Source organism: Moschus berezovskii, chromosome 15, assembly GCF_049115385.1.
Source record: "Moschus berezovskii isolate FMDL1 chromosome 15, NW_MosBer_1.0, whole genome shotgun sequence".
NCBI lineage: Eukaryota > Metazoa > Chordata > Mammalia > Artiodactyla > Moschidae > Moschus > Moschus berezovskii.
In genome coordinates, this window is record NC_142474.1 from 18,331,398 (window position 1) to 18,354,170 (window position 22,773).

Consider the following 22,773-nt stretch of genomic DNA (forward strand, 5'->3'; position numbering starts at 1 on the left):
TGGACCTCATCGATCAGCAGTTGGTGAGAGGGAGCGGGGAACTGCAGTAACAAACATGGGCTTTGGATCAGTGTCCTTGCCCCTTGGGGCTCCGCTGAGAAGGCAGGTGAGGAGCGGAAAGAAGCCCAGAGAAAAAGGGAACCCTCCCCAGCAACCCTGCGCAATCTCACAGTTTCTGAATCTCTCTCACTTGATTTTCTTGTTTAAACACTATGAGAGTTCATGGTCAGCGTTATTTAGAATAGAGTAAAATTGGAAACGACTCCTGATGATGGCCAAATGAACTAGGATTTATCCTGTGAAAAAGGAATTACAAAAGTATTACATATCTAGTGTGAACATTTTGGGGATGGGGTTTAGATGCACTGACACAGAAATATATTGGCATATAGAATGAAAAAAATCTAACTTCGTAAAACAGTAATGCAATTTATGGTCCCATTCTGGTTTGTATGCTTATTGTTTATGTAGGCATACAAAAAATTCTAGGCACCATCCTGTTGTCATTGGCTACCTCTCGAGAGAAGGATTTTGGTTGGGAAAACAAGAAGAGAGTATGCTTCTGAATGATTAGGATTTTTCACATAATTCTTTTGTAATTAAAACAAGAAAAAGTAAATATTTTTAAAAAGGTTTGTCTGGGTCAGTCATTCATTTCCCATAGTACCTGCTGTAATGCTATTTCTACCCGTTTTCTTCCAATCTGTACTTAGGTCAGACCTAATTTTATATCATTTTAATCTGCGTGCTCATAGTTTGGGAGTTTTTTCCATTTAACATTAAATTGTATCAGGGGACCTTCCTGGCAGTCCAGTGGTTAAGACTCCAAGCTTCCACTGCAGGAGGGGTGGGTTCGATCCCTAATTGGGGAACTAAGATCCCACATGCCACACGGCACGGCCAAAAAAAAAAAAACATTAACTGCATCAGAAATACTTCCACAGTATAATATCGTCATTATCATCACAGCTAACATTCTTGGGCACTTCTCTGTGGGCTAGTTCCTATGCTGAGGGTCTTACATACCTGAAATCATTTAATCTTGAGGACAAGCTTAAAAACAGGTACTTGGATTATCCATATTTCAGATGGAGAAATCGAGGCTTAAGAAGATGAACTGACTTGCCAAGTCCTCACAGTCAGTAAGGATAGAAATGAAACCTATGCCCTGGTCTGTCTCCAGTCCTCGCTGTGCGCCTCTCTATCCTACTCCCCTCCCAGATCCTGAGCGGTAAGTGACAAGAATGTGCCAAGTAGGGATGAGAAGACCCTGGTCCTGCTCTTCCTACCTGCATGACCTTGGACAAGTCACTTGCGTCCGCTGTGTCCACTCCATTAATATTTTCAGCAGACAAGCATTTGCAAACCACTCAGCCACGCGCTGAGGACAGAACAATGAATAAAACATGAACACTGCCCTCCAAGAGATGACAGCCTAGCCTGAATCTCCTCATGCGCGGGAAGGCTCTAACCCCTGTCCGCCGCTGTCACAGCGACATGAAATGAAATGAAGAAAAGATGCCAAGAAACCTGATGAGTGCACAGCTCCATACGCTTCGAGGGTAAGTATTTCTGTGGCTGTTCACGGCTGCATATTATTTTATCCACTGGATGTTCCAAAATGCTCTCAATCATTCCCCTATTGTTGGGCACTTAGTCCCAATTTGCTGCTATTATGGAAGAAGCTCTGATGCGGATTCATCCAAAGGAAATTATGCAAAAGGGAAAAAAAAAGCCAGATGCACAAAGACGACGCTGCACAACCTTCAGAATGACTGAAGGGAGATGAGTCCTTCATCTTAAACTTCTGAAGCTGCAAACCAAATTCATGCCCTTCCCCCACCCCATGGCCTTCCCCACCCTAAGCTGCTCCTCCCGCAACCATCCGAGGGGACAGCTTAGTGTGGTTTCAATCTCCTTCCCTCCCCAGCCCTCCAGGTCCAGAGGGCCGATGTCTTTCCTGCAAAGCTGAGCCCGTCCCTTCCTCGTGGTTCTTACAAAAGGGACCTTCCCAGACCCAGTTCTGTCCTGCCCCAGTGCAGGCCCCATGCAGATCAAATACCCGCAAAGGTTCCTGGAGCCTCCAGGCTCCTGGGGAGGAAAGTGATGTTAGCCGAGTCCCTGTGGCATGCCAGCACCACACTAGGTTCTTTACGTAACAACCCTAAAGTGGTCTCCTTGAGACAGGCACGCTTGGCCACACTTTACAGATGAGGAAACTGAGGCTCAGATCAGCTAAGTGAGAGCCCAAGGGCACATGGCTAGGACACAGTGGAGCTGCGACTAGAGCTCAGGCCTGGCAGATTCCAGAGTTTTGCCAAAGCCCCAAAGACAAGCTGATTTTCTGAGTCACCTCCCAGCGCCCCCAGCCCCCTGCACCATCTGCTGCAGGCACACCAGACCACCCGCTCTTCAAACCCATCCAAATTTCCCTTCCCTCTGACCCAGGAGAGGGGGTGCCCTTCCCCCCACAGCTATCAAAATTCCACTTGGCTTTTGGTGCCCAGTGCCAAGGCTGCAATCTCCTTGAAGCTTTCTCTGGTCACCAGAATAGGAATCAGAGCCTACAGAGGCAATAGCTCATCCTTCGCCTTCCTTGTGCCATGTCTATATCTCTCCAGACCACTCTGGGCGCCCAGGGAGAACAAGGATGCTTCGCCAGAGGCCGTATAGGATCGGCAGCAGGTACTCAGAGGATATTTTTCAAATTGAACAAAACAGAGTATGACCTCTGAAAAGAAACTCTGGGCTGCTGGCATGGCCATGGGGAAAGTGGCTCCACCTCACACTGCCTGGATTTGAATCCTGGCTCCCCCACGACCGAGCTGTGTGACCTTGAGCAACTGTCTTTCCCTTGCTAAGCCTCAGTTCCCTTCATCTGTAAAATGGGAGGAAGAAGGATTTTTGCCTCAAAGGGCTTGTGAAGATTGTATGAGTGGCACAGTTAAGCCCTTAAAACGGGTGCCTGGCATGTAGTAAATGCTCGATAAATGTTGGCTGCTACTATTCTTACCCACAAGCCTCCCACCCACAGAGGAAGCGGTTCCAGCCTGCTCCCACCCCTCCCCGCCTACCCATGCACAAGTCCCCTCCCCACCAGGCCTCCTTCTCACAGTCCCAGCTGGTGCACCCGCATTCCCCCCTTTGTATGTTCTGGTCACCGGGTTCCTGTCTAGTGTGGCAGGGGTGAGTGTCAGGGCCGGCCAGCCTTAGAGCCAACCAGGCTTCCCCTGCAGCCAATGGGAGCACGGAGTCCAGAGCATCCTCACTGCTGGGGGATCCTGGCCAGGAAGCAGAAAGCCATGGTCAGTCCCTCTCTCAGGCTTCCAGCCAGTGTCTTTCTGCCCCCTACCCCTCAGGACCCCAGGAGCACTCGGGCCCCAGAGCCACCCTTGCCTCACAAAACCCAACCCACCCTTGAACTCTCCACCAGGACCAGCCCTGGCACATCAGTTCTCTGGCTCTGCTGGACACCAACCTGGTACTCCCAGACCTTGCTCCAGGTACAATGCCAAGGTAAAGAGAGATACTCCGGACTCAGTCACACTCTTTCCAGCTGTGCAACCTTAGGCAGGTGACACAACCTCTCTGAGCCTTCCATCCATTCCATTCTGTTGCTCAGTCGTGTCCGACTCCTTGCAACCCCGTGGACTGTAGCCTACCAGGCTTCTCCGTCCATGGGATTCTCCAGGCAAGAATACTGGAGTGGGTTACCGTTTCCTCTCTGAGCCTTAGTCAGGTGTAAAAAGGATAATAATAGCACCTACCTGTCAGGGTTGTTGGGAGATAATGCAAAGCATACAGTAAGTATTCAATGTCCTCATTCTGATTTTATAATCACTGGTATTACTCCAGGTGGCGATTATTATACGCTTTTAATAAATGGGGGCACAGAAGCCCAGGCAGGCTCACCCGGACAACAGAGCTGGAGCAACACAGAGGCCCCTCCCTCCTCAGCAGCCTAGGTGGGAGACCCTCTCCACTGCTCCTGGGGGCTCAGGCCCAGAACACACCTGGCCACCCAGCATCCTCTTGGCTCTGGATACTTCCAAGAGAGACTAGGGCTCCAGGCCGACTATGCCTCAGCCCTTGCCCCTTAACTGGGACAAGGAAGCCTGTCAGCTGAGGCAGCCTGGCCTTGCCTTCTCACCTTTTGGGGTCAAGGGCTGGGAGATCAATGTAAGTTCCCCTCTAGAAGGCAGACTCAGGCTCCAGGCTATAACGCCAGCCCATCAGAGTCCTTCCTGTGTATGGAACGGCCACGGCAATAGGAAGGCAGGCATTTGGGCTACAAGAACCCCAAACCCGTTAGAGGATATGGGTACCTTAGTCCTGGCTCTCACACCCATTTGTCTGTGACCTTGGACAAGTCACTCCTCCTTTTGAGGCCTCAGTCAACGTTTCAGTATTTCCTGAGTGAGCCCTCCAGGACCAGGCATGGCTCTCATGCCGGTTCTGGGAAGCAGCTCTCCATGAAGCTCACTGGACTCCGGCTCAGGGAACTGCACATGACCCAGGCAGGGTTTTAATGGGAATAGGCCCCTTGCACTGATCTCCTCCAGGACTGCTTCGAGGGGCCCCTTAGGAGCCATGCTCTGCCCACACACAAATACAGCACACGGGGTCACCGGTAGGCATGACCTCAGACTGGCCAGTGGAAGCCAGCTTCATCCCTGCACGGAACTGGCAGAGCCTCCCTGGGCCACGGCAGCTCAGAGAGGAGGCTGGCACAGGCTGCCTCTGCCGCAGGCTCCATATGAAGGAACGGGTGGGCAGGCGGGTACACAGTCGCCTCTGTCCTCCACACCCTTGCCCGGGACAGACAGCCCCACTTCCTCCAGGGGTATCATTCGAGGTCCCGAGCCTTCAGCCTGGCCTGGTGGCTACTGAATCTGGAAGACTCCTAATGCTGGGAGAGACGAAGCAGCTGTAACCCCATCCAGCCCTGGAGAGGTTATAAACCTAGCCCTCTTACACTCCCACCTCTGGGTACAGAGGAGGAGATATGAAGTGATGGCAGGAACAAACGGTAGTGTCTTTCTCCCATCAAGGTATTCTCAGAGCTTGCGGGGGGTGGCGGGGGTGAGTGCGGGGAAGGAGGTGGGCAAGGACCACAACCGACAGCCACAAAGGAGACCAGTATCCTCAGAACTCCTTCCGAGTCCTTGTCCAGGCTCCTAAGTCATACCTCTGCCAGACAGTGGCCTTAGATCTTATAAGCACCCTGGTGGTTGCAGTCACTTGCACCCCCAGCCCCCCACAGCGACATACCATGCCTGTCCCCCAAGATCCCAGCCTCACGGGCCCTTGGACGTCCCCCAAGTGAGAAGGCACAACTGGGATGCACAAGTCCCCTCCCTCTAACGTGTCAGTGCCAGGCCAGCAAGCCCCTGGTCCTAGAGTCAAGTTCTATCCCCCTAGCTTTGGGAGACATGGAAGGGAGGTAGGACGGGGAATGAGCCAGAGTGGAGGAAGGTCTGCAACCAGAGGATGAGTGAGGACCAGAGCTCCCCAGCAACCCAGGCTCCAGTCAAGCGACTCTCACGCGGCGTCTGAAGCCCGGAGGAAATATCCAGAGGGCTCTGGGCCTCCTCTGAGGCGGCAGGAGTGGTCTCAGAGAATGGAGAACAGGAGTGGGCCAGTCCGGCGCCCACCCAGCAAACGTTCATCCTTACAGCAAGCCTCAGCTCCCCGCCTGCCCACCTCTCTCTCCCGGGAGGCTGCCGACCCGGGAGGTCGGGAGGACCAGCGAGGACCGCCCCCACACTGGCCGGAGGGCCGACAGCCTGCAAACTCAGTTCCTGCCGGTCTGACCCCACTCTCCGTCCTCCCCCAGGGCTGGAGGCTGGGCCTCCGGGTAACGAGCCCCCGGCCCACCCCCACCCAAACCCACCCACGCCCCCCTGTGCCACCTGATCGCCGGCACGTGCCTACCTGGGCCTGGGGGTCCCCATCTCGGGCGCACGGGGCGGGGGGCGCCCCCTCGGCTCCTGCGAGCCGGCAGGCCGCGGGGCGGGGCGGGCTCTGCGGAGCAGCCTGTTCCGCGACACCCCCGCCCGCTGATGGATGCCGACTGCAGCAGCAGCGGCGGCGGAGGCTCGGCGTGCGCCGGGGGCTGGGCACAGTGCCCACAGCCCCGGGCCTGGCGCCCGCCGCGCGGCCCGCCCCCGCCCCGCCCGGCCTCCGCGCGCAGCCCGGGGGCCGCCGCCGCGCGCCCGCCTGCTCCCTCGCGGCGGCCCGGCCCCTGCCTCCGCCTCCTCCCCGCCGGTCTCCCTCTCCCTCTCGCCGCTCTCCCGCGCCCGCAGGCTCCCAGGCCACCTCCTCCGGGGCGCCGTCACATCGGGCAGGACCCCGGGACCCCGGCGGGACTGTGCCACGGGCGCCCAGTCCTGGGGCTCCGCGGCTCCCACCCTGGCCTGGGCCAGCCTCCGGTCCCCTCGCGCGGGGGCTCGGCAGGGAGAGAGGGAGAGGGGAGTGGGGGAGGAAGGGGAGAGGCTCCCTGACTCAGAGCGGGTGACTCAGCCTCGGCCCACCGAGCGCGGCCGGATACCCTCACCTCCCCTCCCCGGCAGCTCTGCGCGGGGCAGAACTTCCCCGGAGCCAGCGCTCCTCCTCCACCACGGGGGCGGTATCGCAAACGTCTCCCGGGGGTCCCATGTGTCTCTGAGTGTGTGTACGTGTGCATTTGCTCCTATGAGCTTCGGTGACAAATGGCCGTGTAACGGTGGGGCCTGGCCGGTGTACAGCTGTTTCTGGAGGTGCCGCGTAGGCATCCAGGCTCCAGGAAGGTGGGCTTGGGGGCTGGCCAGAGGGCCTGCAGCACCGAGGTCCTGGCTCAAAACCAAGTGAAGCCTGGCTCCTCCCCTCCAGCCACACTGTTAAAACTCAGAAGGCCGTCCAGACCACCTTACCAGACCCACAGAGGAGAACCCCCAACAGCTTGGGTTCCAGTCCAGCCCTCCAGCCCTGTCACGTGTCAACCAGTACCTTTGGGCACATGGCTCTCCTGCTCTGGGCCTCACTTTGCCAATGAAAGAAAGAGCTGGATGTACCTGTCTCCACACCATGATCCCCTGAGATTTCTGCCGACCAGTCCACATTTGCAGCCCACACGACCCCTGCTCCCTGACCCGCCACCACCCCAGGCATACACATACAAATTCTTTCATTCTTCAAACCATTCCTGAGTGCCTACTGCATGCCAGCCACTGTTCTAGGTGCTGCAGAATCCACCACACTGGAAACAGGAGGTTCAAAGCTGGGATGTCACCCACGTGAGAATCGAGCCTCCACACCCTCCCCGCCTCCCAGGCTGCATTTCCTTCAGTGTCCACCTCACCAATGGGCTGCATCCCTTAGTGTCCACCTCACCAGGATCCATCTGCACTCCCACACTCCAGAGACAGGCAGATCCTTCCGTCCACTCCTCTCTCCCAAGGCAGATGCGCCATCAGGGTGACCTCCTACCCCAGGTTCTATTATCAACCCTAGATCCTCCACGGAAAGAAGCTATGCCCCTCTCCCCAGTCAAGCGTGTCCCTTCTCCCCACCCCCAAACCAAGCCTTCTCTTCTCCAAGTTAAACATCACCAGCTCTTTCACCAGATGTTCCCAAGACACAGCTTCCGGTGCCTCCACTCTCTCTGCTGCCCCTAGGCTCAGGAGTAGTCAGAGAGCAGAGAGCTGAAGGAAACCAGCTCCTCAGAACACTCCCTCCCTCCAGACAGGAGACGTGAAGATGCACAAACCAGCATGGGGCCAACTCCCAGAAGGACTGGAGTCCTGCTGGGCGAACTTCCCTACAGATGTCCTCTTTTGTCTGTGGACTTTTCAATCCCCAGCCTCCCAGAGTCAGTTCTTCCCAGGACCTCCCCAGGCCCTCGGGGGGTGTGGCCTTGGGCAAGTCACTTTTCCACACTAGGGCGCTCTGCTTGAGTTCAGTTCACCACATTTACTCAAATGAACGCGTAAAAGGACCAGTAAAACAGGAGTTACACCAGATGAATTTGTTGTTTGATAGACACATCTGCTAAGAGATTTTTTCTGACTGCTTACTGCAAATATTTTCCTTCCAAATTGACACTCAGCCTCCTCTGCTTGCTGCCCTCCCCAACCCTGGGCTCCCGTGGGCCAGACCCAGCTGCCCAGATGGCACTGCCTGGCCAGGCCAGAGCCCTCTGTTCCTCCCAGTTCAACTCTCCTTCCCTCGACCCTCCTCCCGTTCCTTTCTTTCCCCAGGAAGAAGCCTTGCCCTCCCCTCCGCTCCCCTGGGGCAGGGCCACTTTCCCATCCTCCTCAGCTAGATGGAGCCTCTCACTTTCCCAGAAGAATCCAGGCTACATTCCAAAGACCAAGGCAGAACATTCCCAGATATGACTCTGGATTTAAACCCAAAGAGCTGATTCCCTTCAAGTCAGTGGGACCACACAGAAAACTGGGCTTCTTCTGCTGCTATCATTATTATTCTTTATAACTATTGACTAACTTTTTAAAAAACTTTTAAAACAATATTGATTTATCTGACTGCAGTAGGTCTTATTTGCTGCATGTAGGATCTAGTTCCCTGACCAGGGATTGAACCTGGGCCCCTTGCATTGACAGTGTGGAGTCTTAGCCACTGGACTATCAGGGAAGTCTCTAACATTTCTATTTGTTGTTGTTCAGTCGCTAAATCATGTCTGACTCTTGTGATCCCATAGACTGCAGCACACCAGGCTTCCCTGTCTTTCACCATCTCCCAGAGTTTGCTCAAACTCATGTCCAATCAGTCGATGATGCTATCCAACCATCTCCTCCTCTGTCATCCCCTTCTCTTCCTGCCTTCAACCTTTCCCACCATCAGGGTCTTTTCCAATGAGTCAGTTCTTCACATCAAGTGACCAAAGTATTGGAGCTTCAGTTGCAGCAACAGTCCTTCCAATGAATATTCAGGGTTGATTTACATTAGGATTGACTGGTTTGATCTCCTTGCTGTCCAAGAGACTCTTGTTTCTATTAGAACTTTCCAGTTTGCAAAGTACTTTCAGAAGTCATCCTCACGTCCTGTGACACACTGTCACCCTCTCATTTTATAAACAGGCCATTTGAGGCCCAGAGCAGTGAGTGACTTGTCCAAGTTCACACTTGCCAAGTAACACTGATTTTCTGGACCAGACACTTTCCACTTCACCCCACAATAACCTTTTCCAGAGAAATCTGATTGGGGTGAGGGCACTCTCAGAAGAACAAACAGCCCCCTACAGACATCAGTTGAAATCACTACCCCAGTTCCTTGCCTTCCTTCATTCCCAGGACAGGGAAACCGAAACACAGGACCAAGACCGAACCGAGAACTAAACCTTGGAGAAATGCGAGGAACCCAGGCGGAGGGAAAGAAGCCTCACCTCACCCCCCTCCCTCAATAAAGAGGGGCTCTTCTGAATTCTGCTTCCAGCTCTGGCTCTGTTACTTCTTTCTATGTTACTCAGGTAGATGATTTGATCTTCTGAGCCCCAGTTAATTCCCTATAAACAGGCAGAAATGCTTCCTGCTTTACTCCTTCAGTGGCTCTGATGGAAGGTCAGCAGAGGTCAGCGGAAGAGAAGGTCACCCCTCTCTGGGCTGCTGGGGAGGTAGGAGAAAGTCTTTCTTCTTATTTTTTTTGTCTCTTTTTTTTCTTTAAGGCCATGCTGCATGGCTTGTGGGATCTTCGTTTCCCAATCAGGGATTGAACACGGGCCCTTGGCAGTGAAAGCCTGGCATCCAAACTATTGGACCACCAGGGAATTCCCAGAAAGTCTTTCTTCTGAAATTGTAACTGGAGGGAACTTGACAGTGGGAAAGTGCTGGGATACAGGAACAGCATGAAAGTGACTCGCACCCCTGGCTGGGAAAGCAAAAGCACAAGGTGTCCGCTACAGCCCGCCCAAGCCCACTAGTGGGGCAGAGGCCAAACCAAATACTCAGGTAGGGTCCCTCCCGCCCCACACCTTTTATTGTTTGAATGCGGAATCCAAGGCTTAGAGATAAGTGGCAACGTGCCAAGGTCACCCCATTGGAGGCAATGGTCTCGTGACTCCCAGTCACCAAGGGCCCCTGGATTCCTGGGTGGGCAGGGTGAGGTGGTGGGCGCTGCTAGTGTAAGGATTTCATCTTTCATTTAGCGAACAGTGATGTACACGCTGAGCCTCAGGAGAGCAAGAGGAACTGGGTAGCCTCTGTCCTGGAATTCACTGTCAGTCCAGCAGCAGAGAATGGTACCTAAACCAGCACATCAGAGGGTGTTGTAAGATGAATCACCACTGCTTTCTGAGTACTTGATCTGTGCCTGGCACCGGTCACACATTCATTTGTTTAATCCTTACAACAATTCTCTGGCATTGAAATTATTAACTCTTTTCATAGCAGGAGTCTCTGAGCCTTGAGGTTAACGACTTCCCAAAGTTCACCCAGCTAATAAATGGCAGGGCCAGGATGTGTCTGCCAGGTCTGTCCAAGGCCGAGAGCTGAGCTTCAACCATTATGTTTTGCTCCCTGCCTCTAGGGCTCTGCTGACCTATGAGCTAGCTACTATTCACATATGGCTTCTGAGCACTTGAAATGTGGCTCGTGCACATTGAGATGTGCTGTAAGTGTAAAATCCACACTAGATTTTGAAGATTTAATCAAAGAAATGTCCTATATCTCCTTAATAACTTTTGTATTGCAATGATATTTTGGATGTATTCAGTTAAATAAAATATATCATTAGAATAATTTTATCTGTCTCTTTTTGCTTTTTTTTTTTTCATGTGGCTATTAGAAAATTTAAAATCACAAATGGGACATCACTGGTGGTCAAATGGTTAAGAATCCACCTGCCAATGCAGGGGACACTGGTTTGATCCCTGGTCCAGGAAAATTCCAAGACTCTACAACTACTGAGCCCATGCTCTAGAGCCAGAGCTCCACAACTAGAGAAGCCACCTCAATGAGAAGCTCACGTACCACAATTAGAGAGTAGTCTCTACTCACCTCAACTAGAGAAAGTCCATGCACGGCAATGAAGACCCAGCACAGCCAAGTAAATAAATAAATAAATTTTAAAATAAGGAAGGACTGATGCTGAAGCTGAAACTCCAATACTTTGGCCACCTCATGCGAAGAGTTGACTTATTGGAAAAGACCCTGATTCTGGAAGGGATTGGGGGCAGGAGGAGAAGGGGATGACAGAGGATGAGATGGCTGGATGGCATCACCGACTCGATGGACATGAGTTTGAGTAAACTCCGGGAGTTGGTGATGGACCGGGAGGCCTGGCGTGCTGCGATTCATGGGGTCGCAAAGAGTCAGACACGACTGAGTGATTGAACTGAACTGAACTGACTGAAAATAAGAAATAAATAAAATCACATATGTGGCGAACACGTGTGGCTCACAGATTTCTTTTGGTCAGCACCCGTTTAGATTCTCTGAAGTCCTAACCCAGCCCATGGACCTCAGAAAAGGGTTCCTGTGGGAGGGGATGCCTAAACGAAAGTGAGTAAAAGACACGGTCTTAGGGAGAAAGGTATGTGCCAGGGCAGGAGGGCAGCAGGGCCTGGGTGCGTGCTAAGACATGTCTGACTCTTTGCGACCTCATGGACTATAGCCCACCTGGCTCCTCTGTCCATGGGATTCTCCAAGCAAGAATACTGGAGTGGGTTCCCATGCCCTCCTCCAGGGGATCTTCCCGACCTACGGATCGAACCTGTGTCTCTTATGTCTCCTGCATGGGCAGGTGGGTTCTTTACTGCTAGCGCCACCTGGGAAGCCCCAAGGACCTGGGTGAGCTGAGCTGAATGAAGCCCCAGGCAGCTGAGAGTGGGGCCAGTTTATAGAGGAAATTACCAGAGCCAGACTTTCCAGAGCAGCGTGGTCGAAGGGCCTGGGAAGTTCTGCCTGACGAGGCTGTTCTTGCTGATCCCGGGCGTGCTCTGGAAGGCACTGCAGGGCAGCTGTGTCTGGGGGTGGGGAGCAGTCCGGGTGGATGGGCAGCAATACCCATCTGGCAGGGACCTCCTGGCTCCAGCTGCCCCTACTGCCGCTCCTTCAGTCTCCCCCAAGAAATCTCTTGAAGAACTGCTGTCTCCAGAGACCTCACCATCCTCTCAAACCTTCCAGCCCAGACTGTGGGAACCACACATTCCTGCATTAGGTCATGTTCTGACATGCAATGATGAAGCTATATGGAGGGTCGCACAGTGCAAAGCACTTTTCCATCCTTACTGTGACAGTGTTGAAGAGCCTGGGGGCAAAGGTTACCTCTGGGGAGAGGTCGGGGGAGGGACAGAGGAGGTTCATTAATAGCACAGGAGCTGTGTGACCTTGGGCAGGGCTCAAACCTCTCTAAGCCTCAGTTTCCACCTCTGTACAATGGGGTTTCCCCAATGGCTCGGTGGTAAAGAATCTGCCTGCAATGCAGGAGACCCAGGTTCGATCCCTGGGTGGGGAAAATCCCCTGGAGGAGGAAATGGTAACCCACTCTAGTATTCTTGCCTGGAGAATCCCAAGGACAGAGGAGCCTGGCGGGCTACAGTCCACAGTGTCACAGAGTCGGATACGACTGAAGTGACTGAGCACACACAGTGGGGATATTGTCAGCACCACCTCTTCAAGCTCCTCTGACATGAGAGAACACCTGTGAGATAGCCAGTATCTTCAAAGCCTCCAGAGGTCACCTCCCCTCTAGGAAGTCCACCCCCCCGCCTTGCTTCTACCATCCAGCCTGTCCCTCCTCTAGCCTTCTGGACAACACATCTCTTGTCTCTACTTCTGAATTTGGGGTTCAGCTGTCACGAGGCTCTCTGATGGCTCCAATAAGACTGCAGTTTGTCAAAGGTGGGACCCTCACCTGTCCCCCATTTCCCTCACTCTTCCCCCTCCCCCTGCCTTGGCCTCCCGCTCCGCTCCCCCACAGCCATGTTCCTGCATGGAGCTGCACAGCCCAGAGGCTGCGATAGCCTAGCGGCTTGGCCACTTGGTCACTGTCTTCGGCCCAAAGCGATGCGAGTCAGAAGGACTGTGTGCACCCTGAGGAGCTGCACCCACCCTGCTCCCTCACGGGAAGAACCTTCAGTAGCCAGGGGTTCTCTGATAAAGCGACTGGAACCCTCGGCCCAACTCTGCACACCTTTCACAGCCTGGTCTCACCGGCCTCTTCATCCTCAGGTCCCTGTGAAACTGACTTGTTCTGGGCCCCCAGGGCGCAGCCACAAGGGGCCCTGCCTCTCCGCTTTTGCACGTGTTCCTCCTCTGCCTGGGGGACCCTCTTCCCCTTTCCCATGATCATACTTTCAGTCATCCTCCAGGAAGTCCTTCCTGATCTCCTCTTTACAACCCCAGCTCCCAGCTAGAAGGGACCTCAAGGTTCCACCCCTTTCTCCTGCGCTCTGCCCTCCAGTGCAGGGATGTGTGAATTGCCCCACTCAGTGCTCGGCTCAAAATAGGTGCATTGGGTATGTCTCTTGGGAGCCAGAGCCAGAGGCCAGGGAGCCAGGAGTTCACCCAGGACGCCAGGACCCTGCTGAGGCTGAGTTCTGCTGACCCACACTCCACCTCGGCTACATTTTTAATGGATCTCCACACTCCTGCTCCCCCTGGGAAGTCAGCCCTCCCCTAGGACGTCTGGGAGCCATACTCCTGGGGCCTGAACATAAAAGGTCTGGCCACGTTCCCACTGGATTCAGACATCCACCCAGCCTCCCGTCGGATGCTTGAAGTGTCAGCTGAGGTTTGCCTCATCACAGCATCACAGATTCCTTGCAGTCAGAAGAGACCTTGGAGAGAATCACACTGAGGCTGGGAGCAGGGAGAGGCAGCAGAAGAAAGTCTGTGTGTGCATCTGTGGTCCCCTGTGCCAGAAGACGCTGCAGAGACACCATCAATCAACACCATCATCACAGAGAGCCTTTGGGACCCACTACATGCTGGCACTGTGCCTAGCAATATGCATCCATTTTCAGTTCTTCACTTCTTCCTTCTCTGTAAGGCAGAGGTGATATATTCCACCCTGATTTTACAGGGGAAGAAACCGAAGCTCAGAGCAGGTAAGCAAGGTCACATTGCTAGTAGGTAGGGGGCCAGGATTCAATCTGAAGTGTGCTTGACTCCACAGCCCGTTTGTCCACTATTAATCCTACGCACACACGGTTTAACACAAATTCACTGCAGAGAGATCGGCTATATTTTATCTCCTGTCTGGGGGTGGGAGGTGGGGGTAGTTTCATAAATGAGTGTAAACTTATGATCTGTGTACTTTTCTGCATTTATAACCTCAATAAAGTTTTTTTTATGTTTTTGTGCCAGAGATGAATTTATGCTAGAGATTTGGGGGATGTGCAATATTCTTCATATTAGAGTCTGAAACTAGAAAACTATTTTTTTCCTTTTTCAACCATCTTGCCATTTCAACAGGGACTGTTGAACTCATAAACCCTCAAGTCAAACCCAGCAAAAATTCACCTGCTGTCCATGGCTCAGACCACAAACATTATCTTTCACTTACATTCCCAGACCAAGGGCCACCTAACCAAAAATCGATTTCCAAAAACTAGCACTGCTCTGCAGTGTTTGCAACCCTCTCTTCATCCACCCATCCGCCCCAGATGACTGGACCAGCCACTGCATCACTGTTAATCCCCAACTTCATGAGATGGCCAGGCAGCCACGTCTAGATGTTCCCATCTCCTCGCACCAGGCCAGGCTGGGCAGAGAAGCCGTCTGTGTGTGTAAACACAGCCTTCTGCTTGGGCGGCTCTTGCCGGACTCTCCTGGCCAACTGGGCCCTCTGTGGCTTTTATCTTTCTGCCCAAAATAACCATTGGCTTCAGTGGTTCTCTGGGCACGAATCACACTCTCCTGAGAGCATGTGGCAGCTTGAAGACAGGAAGGGCACGTTATCCATCTCTGCTTTCCCTAGGCACTAGGACAAAGGTCTGCAGGATTTACTGAGTGCCTCTGCGTGCCTGGAAGAACCCATGCTGGGGGCGAGGGCTCACTAGAAAAGTCTCAGGAAGCTGAAAATTTAGGGAAAGAGCGGAAACATCAATATCAGCCAACAGCAACAGAAGGCTAAAATACTAAAGGTTGTCATTAAGGGGGAAAGTGTCTTGGGAGCTCAGAGGAGAAAGAGATGAGAAGGGAGCGGGTGTCAAAGAAAGTTTCAAGGCAGAGGTGGCATTTAGATTGAATCTTAAAGACAGGGCACAAGGACAGAGGAGAGGAGTCTGAAGCAGGCACAGGGTTGGGAAGTACCGGGTAGACTCAGGAAGCTGATCTTTTCTTTCTGGCCGAGCCGTGAGGCTTGCAGGATCTTAGTTCTCCACCCAGGGATTGAACCTGGGCCCCGGCAGTAAAAGTGACAAGTCCTAATCACTGGACTGCCAGGAATACCCAGGAAACTGACTTGAATGACCTGGAACAAAAGATGCCGAGGGCTGAGGCTGGGGCTGGAAGGGCACACAGTGCCAGTGGAAGCCTCAAATGGCATACACCAACGGGTGTCCTGCACTGTCTGCCAATGAGCCACATGTGACTATTTACATATAAATTAATTAAAAAGGAAAAAAAATGTAAAAGTCACAGCCACCTGTGATGGTGGTTACCATACTGGACAGTGTAGAACATCTCCATCACCGTAGATAGTTCTACTGGGTGGCACCGGAACACACAGCAGAGAATCCAAAAGGCATTGAGCAGAGGTGAGACTGATTGGAGCTGGGCTTTATGAAGATTAACTTGTCCCTGGAGTAGGTACCTAGAGGTAAGAGAGAGACCTGGACCCAGGGCAGGCATTGCAATAATCCAGGTGAGATCAATAGCCACATTTAGGGACTTCCTTGGTGGACCAGTGGTTAAGAATCTGCCTTTCAATGCAAAGGACAAGGCTTTGATCTCTGGTTGAGGAACTAAGATCCCACGTGCCACAGAGCAACTAAGCCCATGCACCGCAACTACTAAAGTCTGTAAGCTCTGGAGCCCACACACCCCAACTAGAGAGCCTGTGTGCTGCAATGAAAGATCCCACATGCTGCAACTAAGATCTGATTCAGCCAAATAAAAATAAATAAATAAATCTTTTTAATAAATAAATGACCACATCTATTCCCTTAGTTTTTCCTATCAGTACACAGGAAAGCAGAGAGCCATGGTTCTCAAAGTGTGGTCCCTAGAACAGCAGCATCACCTGGGAACTTCTTGGTGTGCAAATCTTTAGGTCCCACCCCAGATCTACTGAATCAGAAACTGGGGGTTCAGAGCAGCAGCCTGTACTTCCATCAGCTCCCTCCCGATTCTGATGCACGATCCCCATATAGAGGCTAGGAGCCAACCCTGGTTCCAGACACTATGCCTCTAAGTTCTACAATCAGAAGACCTGGCTCCATGTCTTACATCTCTTGGCTCAGCTGTTTACTAGCGGTGCTTAATCCCTTTGTGCCTCAATCTTATAAGGATTAAAGGAGTTAATACATGTACTTTTCTTAGAAGAGTGCCTGGCCTATAGTAAGTTCTCAATGAATGTTATTTTTAATCCCCATGGGCCACCTCATCTAAACTATTTTGGTACAGGGACTTCCCTGGTCATCCAGTGGCTAAGACTCTGAGCATCCAACTCAGAGGGCCCGAGTTCGATCCCTGTTTAGGGAACTAGATCCCACATGTCACACCTAAGCGTCCGCATGCCACACTAGAAGATACCACGAGCTGCAACTAAGACCCAGTGCAAACAAATAAATAAAAATAAATATTAAAAAGTAAATAAACTCCTATGAGAAATGCTGGGCTGGATGAAGCTCAAGCTGGAATCAAGATTGCCAGAAGGAATATCAATAACCTCAGATATACAGATGACACCACCCTTATGGCAGAAAGAGAAGAATTAAAGAGCCTTTCGATGAAAGTGAAAGAGGAGAATGAAAAAGTTGGCTTAAAACTCAGCATTCAGAAAACTAAGATCATGGCATCTGGTCCCATCACTTCAAGGCAAATAGATGGGGAAAAGTGGAAACAGTGACTGACTTTATTTTGGGGGGCTCCAAAATCACTGCAGATGGTGACAGCAGCTATGAAATTAAAAGATGCTTCTTCCTTGGAAGAAAAGTTATGACCAACCTAGACAGCATATTAAAAAGCAGAGACATTACTCTGCCAACAAAGGTCCCTCTAGTCAAAGCTATGGTTTTTCCAGCAGTCATGTATGGATGTGAGAGTTGGATGATAAAGAAAGCTGAGAGCCAAAGAATTGATGCTTTTGAACTGTGGTGTTGGAGAAGACTCTTGAGAGTCCCTTGGACTGCAAGGAGATCCAACCAGTCCATCCTAAAGGAGATCAGTCCTGATTATTCATTGGAAGGACTGATGCTGAAGTTGAAACTCTAATACTTTGGCCACCTGCTACAAAGAACTGACTCATTAGAAAAGACCCTGATGCTGGGAAAGACTGAAGGCAGGAGAAGGGGATGACAGACGATGAGATGGTTGGATGGCATCACCGACTCAATGGACATGAGTTTGAGTAAACTATAGGAGCTGGTGATAGACAAGGAGGCCTGGCATGCTGCAGTCCATGGGGTCGCAAAAAGTCGGACACAACTGAGCGACTGAACTGAACTGATGGTGCGAAGTTGAATTCCTCCCACAGACAATGGACCAGCATGTCTCTTACCTGCCTGTCCATCAAATAATATTCCTAGGCCTGCTCCCCACCCTACCACTTACCTCCCCCCAGGCCCAGAATGTCAGTTCTTCTCCCGGAAGGCAGGGGCATTTCCTGTGTCAGGGGGCCATTCCACCAGGGGAGAATATCAAGGCACAAGAGATGGATTTAATGTCCTGCCCTAGGATGACCCGTAAGGAAACAAGTCAGGAGATGCCCCAGGAGACTTCCTCACAAGACTATCTGGGGATAGGAACGTCCAGAGCAAAGTGCCCAGTTGCCCACTGCTATTGAAAGCCTCAATTCATTTGGATCCATGCCAGCCTAAAGGCCATTTGAAATGGTACCTGGAATTCTGTTTACTGCAGGTAGCTCAATCCTGACTCAGGGAACCAGCCTGGGGAGGACGGTGTCAAGAAACCTGGGTTCTGATCTTGGCTGTGAGAATTCAGGCAGTCATTTTCTTCTTTGGTTTCTATTTCCTCGCCTCTAATGTGAGGGGCTTGGACTAGTGCGGTTCTTAACCTCTTATGGGTTGTCGTTTCCTTAGAAAATGTGATAAAAACTGCAGAACTTCTCCCAGAAAAATATATGCGGGCACACATCCAGACAAACACAACCTTATTGTGATTTTAGCAGCAGTAAACGTCATGAAACCCATGCACAGCTCACCCCTGGCGTCCATGGACACTTGGTTAAGAAACCTTGGCTAGACGGTCTCCAGTCATCAGGATAAGAAGTCAGCTGTATTTGTATCTAATCTAAAGGAACCTTATGTTAAAAATTTCACCAAAAAGAAGAGATGTGAAATGGGCTTTCATAAGATTCAACTGCTGATGGGGTAAATGGTATGCAGCCATCGGAGAGCCTACCCCCAACCCTGTCATATTGCCTTGGCAGTCTCCCCCAACTTCCTGTTCCCCGCCCCAACTCAGCAGAGAGCAAGCATGTAGTCCTGAAAGACACTCCTGTCCCCACCAGCTGTCTCTGGCACTTCCCAAAGAGTAGACAGATTGTCTCTGGGCCATGACAAGGTAGAAGAGGAGGAGCTGGGCGGCCTCTGTCCCCCCACCCCAAATCCCTGGCTCAGATGCCAACCACTAAAGAGTCTCCCAGATGCCACCCTCCACCCCCCAATATACACACACACACAGAGCCACACTCATGCCCTCCCTCGCACAGCCACAGCCAAGGAAGGGACTGCACCTCCAGACACTCGGTGGTGCAGCCACCTGGAACAGGCAAGAGTTATTTTTAGAGGCCAAGTGACAGGACGGGTGAGACCAGTTCCACCCATCAGAGCTCCCGCTGCTGCCACCGGCTCCAATGAATCACCACCCACTATGCGAATGTCCACATCCTTCAGCATGGCCAGAGAGACTGCACTGGCTTCAGGAACAACTGTCTTGGATTGGTGACCATGCTGATCACACCAGCATGAGGCCAGGATCACACCAGGGGTTAAGACGCCCAGCTTGAGTCAGTGCAGACCAACAGCCAGCCGCTCCCAGCCCAGTCCAGTACAGTCCAGCCCTGCCCCAGGCCGCCAGGCCAACAGGGGCTGCTCTCTGCACAAGTCCCTTTAGAGTGGCTATTGATACTTCCCTGGTGGCTCAGAGGTTAAAGCGTTTGCCTCCAATGCGGGAGACCCGGGTTCGATCCCTGGGTCGGGAAGATCCCCTGGAGAAGGAAACGGTAACCCACTCCAGTATTCTTGCCTGGAGAATCCCATGGACGGAGAAGCCTGGTAGGCTACAGTCCACGGGGTCGCATAGACTCGGACACGACTGAGCGACGGAACGGACGGACAGATTGATACTTCTTTCTCTCCTCAGTCTATCTGTAAGTCACCGACTCCGCCCCTAAACCATGGCATTCTGGTTATTATGGTAATGATCCCCCTTTCTCCCCGCCCAGTTGAAAAGGCAGAGACTTGGATGGTATCAATGCAGCTATCAACTGGTTTCATCTTTCTGGAGGGCATTTTGTGGTTTAACTGCAGGAGTTTTTGTTATGTTTGTTTGTTTTTGGCCACACCATGTGGATTATGGGATTTTAGTTCCCTGATCAGGGATAGAACCCTCAGAAATGAGAGCATGAAGTCCTAACCACTGGACAGCCAGGGAATTCCTCTCTGGAGGGCATTTTGGAAAAGTGCATAAGTCTTAAAAGTGTGCACACCTTGGGGGCTTCCCTCGTGGTCCAGTGGTTAAGAATCTGCCTTTCAGAGCAGGGGACAGGAGTTCCCACAAGCCATAGGGCAACTAAGCCTTCCCACTGCAACTACTGAGGCCATGTGCACTGAGCTCAAGCACCACAGCTAATAATTGATTCTTCTTAAAAGTGTCACACCTTTGAACCCAGAAACTTCTCTTCTGTGAACTTATCTGTGGGATCAACGGCAATACTCAAAGATGCAGTTATAAGAACACTTGTCTGTTACATACAGGAGTCTTATATACCAGAGTAAAGTGGAAAATTGGAATTACTATAAATGTCCAAAAATAGTCGGTATTTTATATAGTGATAATACATATCCTGAAATACTAAACAGCTATTAAACGATAATGTCATGAATCTATATGACTATATGTAATAATGTTCATAACATAATACAGATTTTTTTCAAAGCACATGGAACATGTAACCCAATTTCTATAAAATATGTCTGCACACGCATAGAAAAAAAGAAAACTGAAAGGAAATATTTAAAAAGTTATGTTCCCAGACATTGTTTTATGATAGTGTAATTTCTTTAGTGCATGTTTGGGTTGGGTTTTATTTCATTGTTTATCTTCTGCTATGCATATGTGTGTGAACATATATTATTTATATGAGAGAAGCAACAAGAAAGGCTCATAACCCTCACCTCACTCACAGCTTCTGGGCTGAACCATCAAAGCCCTTCCTGGAATCTCAGCAGAACCTCCACGCCTTTAGCCACCACTCTTATCAAGTCTCCCTCTGGCTTTGAACTTTGCTGCCTTCCTCTGTAGACCCCTGGGATTTCATTAATTGGGGGCCCCATCCAGCCCTTCCCCAGAGCCCCCTGACACATGCCTCCACAGTGGAAGTTCCCTCCTCCAGGCCCCCTGTTCATGAATCTCACCCAGACAGAGTGTGTCTCATTTTACAGTAAGAGAAATAATAATTAACAAAGGTAAGAGTGGCAGTGAACCTTCACATTTATGTTTTGTGTTCCTTTTTATAGAGCACTTTATCATACACATTTCACTGAACCTGCCCAATGGTTTGTGAGGCAAGCAGTATCATACCCATTGCACAGATGAGGAAACTGAGGCCCAGCAAGTATAGCAGCACAACATCTGCCAAAGGCCTCACAGTGATGCAGATTCAAGTACAGGTCTGAGTTCGACATGCTGCTGCTGCTGCTGCTAAGTCACTTCAGTCGTGTCCAACTCTGTGTGACCCCATAGACGGAAGCCCACCAGGCTCCCCCGTCCCTAGGATTCTCCCGGCAAGAACACTGGAGTGGGTTGCCATTTCCTTCTCCAATGTGTGAAAGTGAAAAGTGAAAGTGAAGTAGCTCAGTCATGTCCGACTCTCAGCGACCCCAAGGACCGCAAGCTACCAGGCTCCTCCATCCATGGGATTTTCTAGGCAAGAGTACTGGAGTGGCTTGCCATTGCCCTCTCCATAGAAGGAGTTAAATGGAAGAACTGAACAGCTTACCCTGAGCCCCCTTCTAAGGAGCCAAATTCTACAGAGTCCCTCCTTCCAGCTGAGCTCATAGTTGCTACACCACCACCCCCGCCCAGAACCCCATAAAAGCCCATCTGAAGCCACGTGCCCTGTGTCTCCACACCAGTCTATCACTCTCTCCCAGCTCTGGCAATGGGTCCTTGCTGGCTCCTCGGGTCTCCTAGCAACAAGACATCCTGTGGCGCCTCTCTTGCCACCTCTGGGTTTTCCAGCTCAGGCCTGTCTCACCAAGAGAAGGGGCAGTCAGCAGCTTCTCTCACAGGGGCTGTGGCACCCATGTGTGGTGGGGGAGTGGGGGAGGAGATGGCATCAGTCAGCATAACCTCCACTCTGGGCCTGCTCCCAGCTCCACATTTGGGGCACTGGCTCTGGCTGCACTGTTCTTTTCTTGAGCTCCTGACTGTCGGCTGACTGGGACAAAAAAAAAAAAGCTGAATCCTAGGGTTTAAATTCTGGTCAATTCCAATTTACTTTTGCATTTTTGAAGTAGATGGAATCTTCCCATTAGAGTAATATTAATATTAAAAATAGCAGAAATAAGTACTAGCCACAAAACAGCTGCTTTATTCAGGGCTCAAAACCACCCCTGAGAAGCAGGAGCTAGCATCCTCACTTGACAGATGAGGAACCTGAGATGTAATCTGCCTAAAGGCACTCAGCTAAGGAATGAACACGATTTGAACAAGCGTGTCTGACACCAAAGTGTATGTTCTGACCACTGCACCACATCACATCTCTTAGAAATCGCCTGGTCCCACCCTCTTCCCACACAGAGAGGGAAACGGAGACCCAGAGGGGGAAAGGATTTGTAGTCATCTACCATTTACTGAGCAGCTACTACGTGTGAAGCCCTAAGTTAGGAATGTGAGCAATAAACTGTTTCAGTTCCACACTATTGGACAGACAGGCTCTGACTACTTATGGAAAACTGTCAAAGCTGAGCAGTGGGTTCAAGGAGGCTCATTATACTAGTCCCTCTAGCACTTTCCTGATTGAAATTTTCCATTGTATGTATTTGACTGCATCAGGTCTTAGATGTGGCACAGGGGAGGCAAGCCGACTCTCCAGTCCTGGCGTGCAGACTTAATTGCCCCAAGGCATGTGGGATCTTAGTTCCCCAACCAGGGATCGAACCTGGATCCCCTGCATTGGAAGGCAGATTCTTAACCACTGAACAACCAGGAAAGTCACTGAAATTTGCCATAATAAGAAAGTTTATAAACCCATGGCTGATTCATGTCAATGTATGGCAAAAACCACTACAATACCGTAAAGTAATTAGACTCCAATTAAAACAAATTTTTTTAAAAAAAGAAAGCTTAAAAGGATTATAGAAAGATGACTGATGAATATATAAATTTTAAGCCTGGCTCAACTCATGTTGTTGTTCAGTCACTC

At 51.2% G+C, this 22,773-nt stretch overlaps 1 protein-coding gene across 6 annotated transcripts in view; it reads right to left on the reverse strand.

The window, feature by feature from the left end:
* Nucleotides 1-22,773, reverse strand: part of EPB41L1 (erythrocyte membrane protein band 4.1 like 1) — a 142,560-nt gene that overhangs the window by 67,366 nt on the left and 52,421 nt on the right. The window contains exon 1 of one of the 6 annotated variants that reach the window (XM_055436693.2): nt 5,935-6,185. The exons of the other annotated variants lie outside the window; for them this stretch is intronic. The gene's annotated coding sequence lies outside the window, so the exon portion shown is untranslated. Of the gene's footprint in view, nt 1-5,934; nt 6,186-22,773 lie in introns of those variants that run through there. 6 annotated transcript variants of the gene reach the window in all.